This window comes from Scyliorhinus canicula, chromosome 6, assembly GCF_902713615.1.
Source record: "Scyliorhinus canicula chromosome 6, sScyCan1.1, whole genome shotgun sequence".
In the NCBI taxonomy this organism is placed as follows: Eukaryota; Metazoa; Chordata; class Chondrichthyes; order Carcharhiniformes; family Scyliorhinidae; genus Scyliorhinus; species Scyliorhinus canicula.
In genome coordinates, this window is record NC_052151.1 from 179,188,499 (window position 1) to 179,201,419 (window position 12,921).

Sequence of the window (12,921 nt, forward strand, 5' to 3'; positions counted from 1 at the left end):
GACTTCGGACCTGATGAAGGCCTTGTCCTGGGTGCTGTACCGTATGCTCCTGGTGGCGACGGGCTTGCAATCCACAGTCAGATTGGCAAAGAGGGAGGGAGGCTCGACCTTGAGGGTCGCGAGGCCGCAAACGGTATGGGGAGGTAGGGGTCCACCGAATTTGAGGGTGAGGCTCTGGAGATTGCACTGGAAATCCAGGCCTAGTAAGAGTGAAGTGCAGAGGTCGGGGAGAATGTACAGACGGAAACGGTCGAATTCCACACCCTGTACAGTGAGTTTAACCAGGCAGAAACCCCGGATCGGGACAGAGTGGGAACCGGAGGCAAGGGAGATCTGCCGGTCGGCGGGATGGATCGCAAGGGAATAGCGCCTTACCGTGTCCGGGTGGACGAAGCTCTCGGTGCTCCCGGAGTCGATGAGGCAGGAGGTCACATGGCCGTTGACCAGCACCGATGTGGAAGAGGGTGCCAGGTTGCGAGGACGGGACTGGTCGAGCGTAACGGAGGTGAGCAGTGGTTGGTCGGCGGTTGAGTCAGGTGAGTCCGACGAGGAGCGGTAGCGACCCGTGTCCCGTGATGGTGGCCCCTGGAGACGAGATGGCGGCATCCGCAGTACCTGTGGGTAAAATGGCGGCGTCCATGGAGCGCACGTTATGGGGTCGGAACAAAATGGCGGCGCCCATGGAACGCACATGGCTGTGGTGGATGAAGATGGCGGCGCCCATGGCGGGGGCGGCAAAAGATGGCGGCGCCCACTGATCGCACGTGGGGTCGGGGGAAGCGGACGGCGGGGCCCATTGAGGGAGCGGCTGAGGCGTGGAGACCGGCGGCGCGATAGCGGCGACCGTCCGGGACTGACACACCGCTGCAAAGTGGCCTTTCTTGCCACAAGCTTTGCAGGTCGCTGTGCGGGCCGAGCAGCGTTGGCGAGGGTGCTTCTGTTGGCCGCAGAAGTAACAGTGGGGACCCCCAGGGAGTGCGGTGCGGCGGGCAGCGCAGGCATAGTGCGCGGGGGCGGCTGCTGGGGGGGCCATTTGCGGGGTCCACGAGGGGTAGGACGGGTGGCTAACGGAGTAAGTTTGCGCACTACGGGAGGCGGCCATCATGGAGAGCGCCAGGGCCTTTGCGGCCGCGAGGTCGGGGGCGACCCCTTCCAGCAGTCGTTGCCGGATGGAGTCCGATGCAATGCCTGTAACGAAGGCATCGCGCATGAGTAAATCAGAATGTTCCGTGGCTGTGAGGGCCCGGCAGTCGCAGTCTCGTACCAGAGGTATAAGGGCCCTCCAGAAGTCCTCAATCGACTCACCCGGCTGCTGGACGCGAGTAGAAAGTTGATGCCTCGCAAACAGGGTGTTCGCCGATGGTGCATAGTTCTCCTTGAGCAGTTCCATAGCTGCGGTGTAGTCGGTCGCATCTCGAATGAGCGGAAAGACGCTGGAGCTAAGTCTGGAGTACAGGAGTTGCTTTTTCTGAGCCTCCGTCGGGGGAGGGTCTGCTGAAGAGATGTAGGCCTCGAAGACTGCGAGCCAGTGATCAAAGTCTTTTCTGGCGTGAGGCGAATGCGGATCCAGCTGCAGACGGTCAGGCTTGATTCTGATGTCCATGGTGACTGGGAAATCGTACAGCAATAAATTGTGGCGCTAACAATAATACTCAAAGCCGAGAGACTAGTACAATAGAGGCTTTATTGCTGTACGATGTTGTCCCTCCATCTGCAACAGTAGACTAAGGGTCTGAGCAGCTCTCATACATTTATACATAAGCTCCCTGTGGGCGGAGCTAGCCAGCAGGGGCTGACCGGAGGAACCTGTATTACAGGCATACATCCCCCTACTGCAGTACACATAACTACAGTGGTTATCTCACCATGTGGTGTTGCCGGGGGGGGGGGGGGGGGGGGGGGGTGGTTCGCGGTCATTGGAGCCTGGTTTCAATGGGCTTGGAAGATGTGCAAGGTGGGGGATGGGATCGACACTGGGAGAAGTGTTTTCAAGAGGAAGTGGATGGGTGGATCCTGGGAGGGGGAGGAGTTCGACAGCAACATAGGGATGGGCAGGGCTTGTAATAATGATGATGGTGGATATGGGGAGCAGGGGAGAGTGAGAGAGAGAGAGAGCGCGAGACCCCCGTCAGAATAATAACATGGAATGTGAGGGGGTTAGGGGGACCAGTGAAGAGGGCGAGCGTCTTTACACATTTTAAGAGCCTAAAGGCCGGCGTGGTGATGCTGCATCGGACCCATCTAAGGGTGAAAGATCAGGTGAGGCTTAGGAACGGTTGGGCGAGTCACGGGTTCGATAGCAGGGATCAGGGGCAGCGGTATTGGTGGGCAAGAGGGTGAGGTTTCAGATGGCGGATCAGGGGGGCAGGTATGTGATTGTGACGAAGGTGTTAGAGGGGAGGTTGGTGGCATTGGCGTATATGGCCCCGACTGGGATGATGCAGGATTTGTGAAGAGGGTGCTGGGTGCAACCCTGGATTTGGATACTCATAAGTTAACGGGGGCGTGGGGGGGGGGGGGGGGGGGGGGGGGGGGAAAGAGTATTGCAATATGGTGCAGGAGCCGAACATGGATCGGTCTCAGCCACGCTCGCTGGCCCAGTCAGCAGAGCACTAGCTGGGCTCATGAGAGAGATGGGAGGAGTGGACCCGTGCAGGTTCCTGCACCCGAGAGAACGAAAGTATGTTTTCTCCCCTGTACATAAAGCGTACTTGAAAATAGACTTTTTCATGTTGGGAAAGGCATTATTTGCTGGGGTCAAACGGTCGGAGTAGTCAGCGATATTGATTTCGGACCATGCTCTGCATTGGGTGGATGCGGTTCTGGAGAAGGGGTGGCTCAGAGGCCGTGGTGGAGAATGGACGTGGCGCTGTTAGGGGCCCGGAGTTTTTGCAATAAGATTGGGAATGTGATCAAGGAATATATGGGGTTTAATTGCACGCGGGAAACTTTCGTAGTTGGTGGTTGGGAGGCTCTGAAGGCAGTAGAAAGGGGGGGGGGGGGGGGGGGGAGGTGATTTTGTTCCATGGCTAAGGTGGACAAGGAGAGAGAGGAGCACCAAAAATTGATGGAGGAGATGCTGGAGGTGGATAGGAAGTCGGCGGGGGACCCGGACCCGGCCCTCCTGGCCAGGAGGAAGGAGGTTCAGGCAAAGCTTGACCAGCTGTCCACAGGGAAAGCGGTGCGCCAATTAAGAAGAGTGAGGGGGACGGGCAAAAGGCAGGACGCATGTTGGCTGGCCAGGTCCGGATGGAGACAGCAGTGAGGGAGATAGGTCAGATGCGGGATAAGTTGGGGAGCTGGTGGTGGCCCTGGAGCAGATCAACAAAATTTTCGAAGAGTTCTACAAGAAGCTATATAGGTCGGAGCCACTGGGAAAGGAGCGAGAGATGAGGGAGTTCCTGGACGGGTTGGATGAAGAGGATAAGGCAGGCTTTGTTGGGCCGATGGGGGAGCATGAGGTGAAGGTGGCAATTGGGAGGATGCAGCCAGGGAAGGTGGCGGGGCCGGATGGGTTCCCAGTGGAATAGTACAAGAAGTTTGAGGATAAGCCACTAATGATGTGAATATTTGAGGAGGCGATAGGTAGGGGGTTCTTGCCACAGACGTTGGGGCAAGCTTTGATTTCCCTGCTGTTAAAGAAGGATAAAGATCAGGTGGAGTATTATCATATAGGCCTGATAATACTAAATTTTGCAGTCCAGATGTAATCATCAGTCAAACACCAGATAACTTAAAAGAACAGTTTATTTGCCGCGGGGCTGCAACACAGCTGTAACACAGAGTTACAGCAAGTGAAAAAGCAAATTTCTCTCAGTTACAGTTGACTATATATTCTTACAAAACCCATCACACCTTTCAATCATTAGTGATACAATTAGCCCATTACGCCCCTCCTTCAAGCAACCATTCCCTTCCCATCATTAATAATACAGCTCGTTTCATAGCATATCAACTCTCCATCAAAAAGTCCTAAGGAGTGAATCCTCCCCCGGCTGTGTATCGTTCCCACCACAGATTCTCACAGACTGCCAAGGGCGTGACAACGCGTTCCCACAGGAACAATTCATTTCACAAAGCCGGTATACAAACCTGACATTCCATTACCCATCAAGCTCTGATTTAACTTGACCAAACTCTCATTCCATTCCCATCATGCTCTGATTCTAACTTGAGCCAAACCCTCAGGCCCATATACCTATTGAATGTAGATGCCAAGATATTGGCAAAGGTTTTAGAGGCAAGGTTGGAGGGGTGTCTCCCGAACGTGATAGGAGATCAGACGGGGTTCATGATGGGATGGCAGCTGATTTTGAATGTGAGGAGGTTGTTAAATGTGATCCTGACGCCAGCGGAGGGGAAGGAGACGGAGATGGTGGTAGCACTGGATGCAGAGAAGATGATCGTGTAGAGTGGGGTTATTTGATGGTGGTATTGGAATGATTTGGAATCAGGTTGAGGTTTGCGGCGTGTACAAGGAGCCAATGGCGAGCATTCGCACTAATGATATGAATTCGGGGTACTTTGTTCTACTACAGGGTACAAGGCAGGGTTCCCCATATCCACCCTGTTGTTTGCACTGGCTATAGAGTCCTTGGCCACCTCGCTACGGTTTGGAGAAATGGGTTGTATCGGCGATTTATGGGACGATCCTGGGGAGGACAGGGTTTCTATGGAGGGGATTAAGACGAAGTGGGAGGAAGAGCTGGGGGGGGGGGGGGTTGATGGAAGAGGGACTGTGGTGTGAGGTGCTGCAACGGATGAATACCTCAACCTCGTGTGCAAGGCTGGGGGTGATACAGTTGAAGGTCGTGTATAGGGTGCACCTCACAAAATCAAATATGAGCCAGTGTTTGAGGACGTGGAGGATGTCTGTGAGCGATGTGGGAGGGGCTCCGCAAACCGCATTCTCATGTTTTAATCCTGCCCGAAGCTGGAAAGGTATTGGCGGGAGATATTTGCATAACCTTAGGGGTTTTACATACGGATGTGGAGACCGGTCCCCCCTGGAAGCCATTTCGCGGTTTTGGATCAGTGGGTGCGGGGGGGGGGGGGGGGGGGGGGGCAGACGTTTTAGCCTTTGCCTCACTAATCACCCATAGGCCAGTCCTGTTGGGGTGGAGGTCAGCTACCCCACCCAGAGCCTCAGCGTGATGGGGAGTCCTGGTGTTTTTAGCACCAAGTTTCTCTGGGTTTCTGTGGCTATGACTCATCTTTCATTCTCACTCCACAGTATAAATATTTCCCACTCTCTTGGTCTGTTAGCTTTGACAAAGAGTCATTGGACTCAAAATGTTAGCTCTTTTCTCTCCCTACAGATGCTGCCAGACTTGCTGAGATTTTCCAGCATTGTCCCTTTCGTTTCAGATTCCAGCATCCGCAGTAATTTGCTTTTGCCTGGTGTTTTTGACCCTGGAGACGGTGAAGTTTGAACTGAGGGGAGCGAAGGAGGGTTTCTACTATTCTTGGCGTTTGTTTATTATGCACTTTTATAGAGTTGGTTGCCGTTGAATGCTATGGGGGGGGGGGGGGGGGGAAGGGAAGGGATTGCTTTCTTTTCTGTTCTATGATTCTATATTTTATATTGTTGGGGTTGTTCGGTTTTTGTTTCTTTTTTTGTACGGCGAAAATGATGAAAATATGGTGACTTTTTTAAAAAATAAATAGAAAGGAGCAAATTCAAGCAGGCTTTTGGAGTTACGATAGAATAAGTTTATTCACTACTAAAAGTGAAGGAGAAATGGCAAAACACATGAAAATTGAGCCCAACATTAAGTAAATATAATAAAATTATATAGAACAGTCCTCAAGTTATTCACCAATGCTCAAAGCCCCATAGCAACATGAATCACAAAGGCATTGTATCCACGTAGAAAGGGCAATTAGTTATCCTTTTGACATCCAACTTGAAGCTAAAAGATAACTGTTTATAAAACACCTTCCTAGGACTTTTTTTAGAAACATTTTATTGAGGTATTTATGGTTTTAGGGGGTTTCAGGGGCTGGTTAGCTCACAAGACGAAATCGCTGGCTTATAAAGCAGACCAAGCGGGCCAGCAGCACGGTTCGATTCCCATACCAGCCTCCCCGGACAGGCGCTGGAATGTGGCGACTAGGGGCTTTTCACAGTAACTTAATTGAAGCCTACTCGTGACAATAAGCGATTTTCATTTTTTCATTTCATTTCATTTTTCATAACAACAGAAAACACAATTTACATACAAATATAAACATAGCGCTAAAGCCGTCTTCCTCCCTCACAGGTCCCACCTTTTCGAACACCCTACTCTAAGTTAAACTAAACCCCAACACCCCGCCCCCTCCTTTCTGCTAACGGTTAATTTTCCCCAAAGAAATCGATGAACGAACCCTAACATTGACCCTCTCAAGGCTAACTTGGTTTTCTCCAGAGAAAGCTAGCCATGTCAGTTAGCCAGGTCTCCGACTTCGGGGGCTTTGAGACCCTCCAAGCTAATAATATTCGTCTCCGGGCTACCAGGGAAGCAAAAGCCAGAACATCTTCCTCTTTCTCCTCCTGGATTCCCGGGTCTTCCGGCACTCCGAAAATCGCCACCTCTGGACTCGGTGCCACCCTTGTCTTTAGCACCGTGGCCATGACATCCGCAAACCCCTGCCAGAATCCCCTGAGCTTCGGGCATGCCCAGAACATATGGACATGGTTCGCTGGTCCTCTTGCACACCTATTTTCTACCCAAAGAACCTGCTCATCCGGGCCACTGTCATGTGGGCCCGGTGAACGACCTTAAACTGTATCAGGCTAAGCCTGGCACATATTGTGGACGCGCTGACTCTACTCAACACGTCCGCCCAGAGCCCATCCTCTATCTCTCTTCCCAACTCCTCTTCCCATTTGCATTTCAGCTCCTCAGTCTGCATTTCCTCTGACCCCATGAGTTCCTTGTAAATGTCCGAATCCCTCCCTTCTCCCACCCACATTCTGGAAACTACCCTGTCCTGTATCCCCCTTGACGGTAGGAGCGGGAAGGTTGAGACCTGCCAGCGTAGTAAGTCCTGTACCTCTAGGTACCTAAACTCATTCCCTCCCGTCAATTCAAATTTCTCCTCCAACTCCCTCAGGCTGGAAAAGCTCCCCTCTATAACATATCTTCCAACCTCTCGATCCTTGCTCTCTGCCATCTCCGGAACCCTCCATCTAGCCTCCCCAGGGCAAACCAGTGATTATTGCAGATTGGAGACCAGACCGATGCTCCCTCTGCTCCCACATGTCTTCTCCATTGCCCCCAGGCTCTCAGGGCTGCTACCACCACGGTGGAGTATCGTGCTGGTGGGAAGGGCAGAGGCGCCGTTACCAATGCCCCCAAACTAGTGCCCTTGCATGATGCCGCCTCTACTTGCTCCCATACCGACCCCCCCCCCCCCCCCCCCCCACCACCATCCATTTCCATATCTTCCTAGGACTTTTGAGACTAACAGTCTACCTATTGTTGGCACAGATGCTTTAGTCATTGTTTACAGGTGTTAACACCTTACACCTTCTTCCCAGTAACACAACCTGGGCCTCCTTTAATCTTTAATAGCCCAGAGCTCACTGTTAGCAGAATTCAGAAGAAGCCACATTACAGACGAACATAGGAAATGAACATGATCCTCCTTCAGTCCCCCATTTTACTTTAAATTACCCTATATAGTCCCAAAACATAATAACCTTACAAACTTTGCATTTGTTACAGTATGGTCACCAATGGTCAAATGATTAAAATCATAGATGCTCATAAGGCCAGAATAAAAGGAGCGCAGATATCACTGAATTTACAGTGAAGGCCATTCGACCCATTGAGTCTGCACTGGCCCTTGTAAAGAGCACCATACTTAAGCCCATACCTCCAACCCTATCCCCGTAACTCAGTAACCTCATCGTTTTGGACAACCAAGGGCAATTTAGCATGACAAATCCACCTAACCTACACGTCTTTGGACTGTGGGAGAAAACCACAGCACCCAGAGGAAACCCACGCAGACATGGGGAGAATGTGCAGACTCCGCACAGTGACCCAAGCCGGGAATCGAACCTGGGACCCTGGAGCTGTGAAGCAACAGTGCTAACCTCTGTGCTACCGTGCTGCCCAGGGTTGTGGGACTGAAGGAAATTACAGAAGTAAGGAGGGGAGGTGTCGTGGAGAGATCTGAAAGCAAAGATGAGAATTTTTAAACTATGGGGTTGCTTAAATGAGATTCAATGTAGGGCAGCAAGTACAGGCATGAAGTGGACAGCAGTTGGTGCAAGTCAGACCATGGCTGTAGTGTTTAGTAGACCTGAATTTTCTGAGGATAGAACATGGGAGCAATGAGGGTTTCAGCAAGAGATAAGTTGAGGCAGGTACGGAGTTGTGTGATGGTCTTGGGATAGCACAGCTATGTGTTTAAAGCTCATCTCAGGGTTAAATATGACACCAAGATTGTGAACTTTGATTCTGCCTCAAGCGGTAGCCAGGGAGAGAGTTGGGGTTGGTGGCTGGGGGATGGAGTTCCCAGCACCAATGGCTTTGGTCTTCCCAAGATTTGTTGAAGAAAATTTCTGCTGAGCTATTAATGGATGTTGAACAGTTTTACGAGTTAGAGACAGTGAGGGGTTGAGCGATAAAGCTGGATTTTTATTTTTTTATTTTTGTGTTATCAGTTCACATGTTGAAACTGAAGGGTGTTTTCAGATCATGTGGCCGAGGGGAAGCATGTGGATGACAAGTAGGAAGGGACCAGAAAAGCATGCCAAAGTTGAATCAAAGCAAAATCCAATTTCTTAAGCTACTTTCAGTCATCAGGGACAGCTTCCCGTTTTAGTTCCAGGAGGAAGTGATAAAAGTTGGCAGCTGTTTCAAGAATGGAAATTTGTCAATAGTGCGCCACACTAAAATATAATAACTGGTTAAGTGGGCTTTTAAGCATACATGGAGAAGAAATTACTGAAAAGACCATGGTTTCAAGAAGCAAATTCTTATATGACCATCAGTAGTTAGTCAGTATTCTGCATAGCAATTCATACACAACTGAAATGGGAGTATTCAATGGAAGGTAAACTTTGAAAAAGTGCAATCTCAGTTATCAAGTCAATCTAGTGCACCAAATTACCTTGAAAATCAGGTAATGTGCAGGAGACTACAAAGGTTATATTTTGCTTACAGAAGGAAGTAAACTACTTAAATCCATTAACTGTTAAGCACACCGGGTGGCACAGTGATTAGCAATGCTGCTTCACAGCCCCAGGAACCCGGGTTCAATTCTCGACCTTGGGTGACTGTCTGTGTGGAGTTTGCACTTTGTCTATGTGGGTTTCCTCCAGGTGCTCCGGTTTCCTCCCACAGTCCAAAGATGTGCAGGTTAGGTGGATTAGCTATGCTAAATTTCCCCTTCGTGTCAAAAATGTTAGATGGGGTTGCAGGGATCTACCTGGAGTGCTCTTTCAGTGCAAAGACCCGATGGGCCAAATGGCCTGCTTCTGAGCTGTAGGATTTCTATAATTCTATGAACACAAATGACAGATGGTTCAATTTTCATGCTGAATATAAATCTGCACCATCTATGTCTTTTCATACTTTTTTTAAGAATATCAAGAATATCACTTATTTATTGCAGAGCCTGTTTCAAAACGAATTGCTATGAGTGCCATGATGCATGTAATTGCAATGAAATATTGTTTTATCACAACTACAATAAAAATATTAACATCCATATAGCCAACTAGTTCCACAAGTTATCAATTACCATACTAGATTGACCTGGTTCATTATACTACCAAATACATAAAACATGAAAGCTAAGGGAAAGCTACAATTTTATTGTTTAAAACTAATTAAATATACAAGCAATAATAGAAGTGACAGGCGTGAAAGGTAGATGGGAATCATAGTAATGAAATTAGAAAATAGAGCTCCAACTACATATGTGCCTATATTTGATGCGACCATCAATTTAGATGAGACAGAGAGTTGAAGTGAACAGTGGCTTTAATCAACTAGAACAGTGCCTGCCTGCGACTGCTCTGCACTGAGAGCTGCCAACAGAGCAGCTGCTCTATGTACCTCCCCTCAAGGGGGCAGAGCCCACAAGGGCACCAACATGATACAATCAGTGTAGTACAGTACAATGGTCCATAGGTGGAGCCCACATGGGCAACAACATAGTACGATGTAGTACAGTGGTGCATGGTTACCATAATACTTTCACCACATTCACCCCCTGTTAAAAATTGAAGTCTGGCGGGGGTGAAGGGCTCACAAGTTGAGTCTGTCCGGCAACCTGATCGTGCGCTGCGATCACCTGAGCTCTGGTTTCGCAGGGGGCACGGGTGTCGAACTCAATGGTGCGAGCATGGGTGTTGAACTCGTCGGTGTGGGCACAGGTGTGGACTCCGGGAACGTGTCTTCTGGAGCTTCATCCCTGTAGGTCAATGATGGGGGGAGGGGGTGTGGAGGCTATGTAGGGGTGGGGCGCTGTAGATTGGGGGGGGGGTAGGTGATGGTAGGGGATCCTGCGGGTGCCTGGTACTGGAGGGAGACCCTGTCGGCCGTTGGGGTGCGCTACGTATGCATACTGGGGGTTGGCGTGAAGGAGCTGGACCGTCTCGACCGGGGGGGGTATTCGGACTTATGGCTCCTTACGTGTCCCCAGAGTAGTACAGGCCCCAGTGTCTTCAGCCAGGACGGAAGAGACACCCCGGAGGTGGATTTCCTAGGGAAAACAAATAGGCGGTCATGAGGGGTCTCGTTCATGGCTGTGCAAAGAAGTGACCTAATGGAGTAGAGCGCGTCAGGGAGGACCCCCTGCCAGTGGGAAGCTGGGAGATTCCTAGACCGTAGGGCCAGGAGGATGGCCTTCCATATCGTCGCGTTCTCCATCTCCACCTGTCCGTTTTCCCGGGGGTTGTAACTGGTAGTCCTGCTCGAGGCAATGCCCTTACCGAGCAGGTACTGACGCAGTTCGTTGCTCATAAACGAGGAGCCCCGGTCACTGTGGACGTAAGTGGGGAAACCAAACAAGGTGAAGATACTGTGTAGGGCCTTAATGACGGTGGCCGCGGTAATATCGGGGCAAGGAATTGCAAAGGGGAAGCGGGAGAACTCGTTAACGACGTTGAGGAAATAAGTGTTGCGGTGGTAAAGGGGAGGGGCCCTTTGAAGTTCATACTGCTCAAAGGGCCGGGGTACCTTCACCAGATGGGCCTTATCCGGTCGATAGAAGTGCAGCTTACACTCTGCGCAGTCATGGTCATGGCCCTGACCTCCTCGGTGGAGTAGGGAAGGTTGCGGGCCTTGATGTAGTGGATAAGCCGGGTGACCCCCGGGTGGCAGAGGTCAACGTGGATGGCCCGGAGTCGGTCATCTTATGCGCTGGCGCATGTGCCTCGGGACAGGGCATCTGGGGGCTCGTTGAGCTTCCCAGGCCGCTACACTATCGTAATTATAGGTGGAGAGTTCGATCCTCCACCTCAGGATCTTATCGTTCTTTTTTTAAAAAAAATTTTTAATATAATTTTTATTGAATTTTTTACAGAGAATATAAAACATAACGACAAACAATGAAATGCAACAAAATAACCCATAATAACTGTAACACCCCCAGACCGTATGTATCACATCCCCCCACCCCCCCAACCACAATGAACAACAAAAGAACTTAAAAATAAATTAAAATTAAATAAACAAACATAGTCATTGTCCGCCCCCCCCCCCCCCCCGCCCGCCCGCCCTTCCCGCCCCTTTTCCCTCCCCCCCCCGGGTTGATGCTGCTACTGTCCCTGTACCCTATCGTTGAGCCAGAAAGTCGAGAAAAGGTTGCCACCGCCTAAAGAACCCTTGTACCGACCCTCTCAGGGCGAATTTGACCTTCTCGAGCTTAATGAAACCAGCCATGTCATTGATCCAGGTCTCCACGCTTGGGGGCCTCGCATCCTTCCATTGTAGCAAGATCCTTCGCCGGGCTACTAGGGACGCAAAGGCCAGCACACCGGCCTCTTTCGCCTCCTGCACTCCCGGCTCCACCCCAACCCCAAAAATCGCGAGTCCCCATCCTGGCTTGACCCTGGATCCCACCACCCTCGACACCATCCTCGCCACCCCCTTCCAGAACTCCTCCTGCGCCGGGCATGCCCAGAACATATGTGCATGGTTCGCTGGACTCCCCGAGCACCTGACACACCTGTCTTCGCCCCCAAAGAACCTATTCATCCTCGTCCCAGTCACGTGGGCCCGGTGCAGCACCTTGAATTGGATGAGGCTAATTCGCGCACACGAGGAGGAAGAATTAACCCTCTCCAGGGCATCAGCCCATGTCCCGTCTTCGATCTGTTCCCCCAGTTCCCCCTCCCACTTAGCTTTCAGCTCCTCTACTGACGCCTCCTCCGCCTCCTGCATAACCTTGTAGATATCAGATATCTTCCCCTCTCCGACCCAGACCCCCGAAAGCACCCTGTCGCTCACCCCCCTCGCGGGAAGTGAAGGGAATCCCTCCACCTGCTGCCTAGCAAATGCCTTTACCTGCAGATACCTGAACATGTTCCCCGGGGGGAGCCCAAATTTCTCCTCCAACTCCCCCAGGCTCGCAAACCTCCCATCAATAAACAGGTCCCTCAGCTGTCTGATGCCCGCTCTGTGCCAACCCTGAAATCCCCCATCAATGTTCCCCGGGACGAACCTATGGTTCCCCCTTAACGGAGCCTCCATCGAGCCCCCCACTTCTCCCCTATGTCACCTCCACTGCCCCCAAATCTTGAGGGTAGCCGCCACCACCAGACTCGTGGTATACCTCGTAGGAGGGAGCGGCCACGGCGCCGTTACCAGGGCCCCCAGGCTTGTATCTCCACAGGACGCCCTCTCCATCCGTTTTCATGCTGCCCCCTCCCCCTCCATTATCCACTTGCGCACCATCGACACATTGGCCGCCCAA

General features: G+C 51.3%; 1 protein-coding gene across 17 annotated transcripts in view; it reads right to left on the reverse strand.

Annotated features, from left to right (window-relative positions):
- disc1 (DISC1 scaffold protein) overlaps positions 1 to 12,921 on the reverse strand; it is a 201,561-nt gene that overhangs the window by 178,343 nt on the left and 10,297 nt on the right. The window contains exon 2 of one of the 17 annotated variants that reach the window (XM_038800515.1): positions 10,638 to 10,707. The exons of the other annotated variants lie outside the window; for them this stretch is intronic. The gene's annotated coding sequence lies outside the window, so the exon portion shown is untranslated. The remainder of the gene's footprint in view (positions 1 to 10,637; positions 10,708 to 12,921) is intronic. 17 annotated transcript variants of the gene reach the window in all.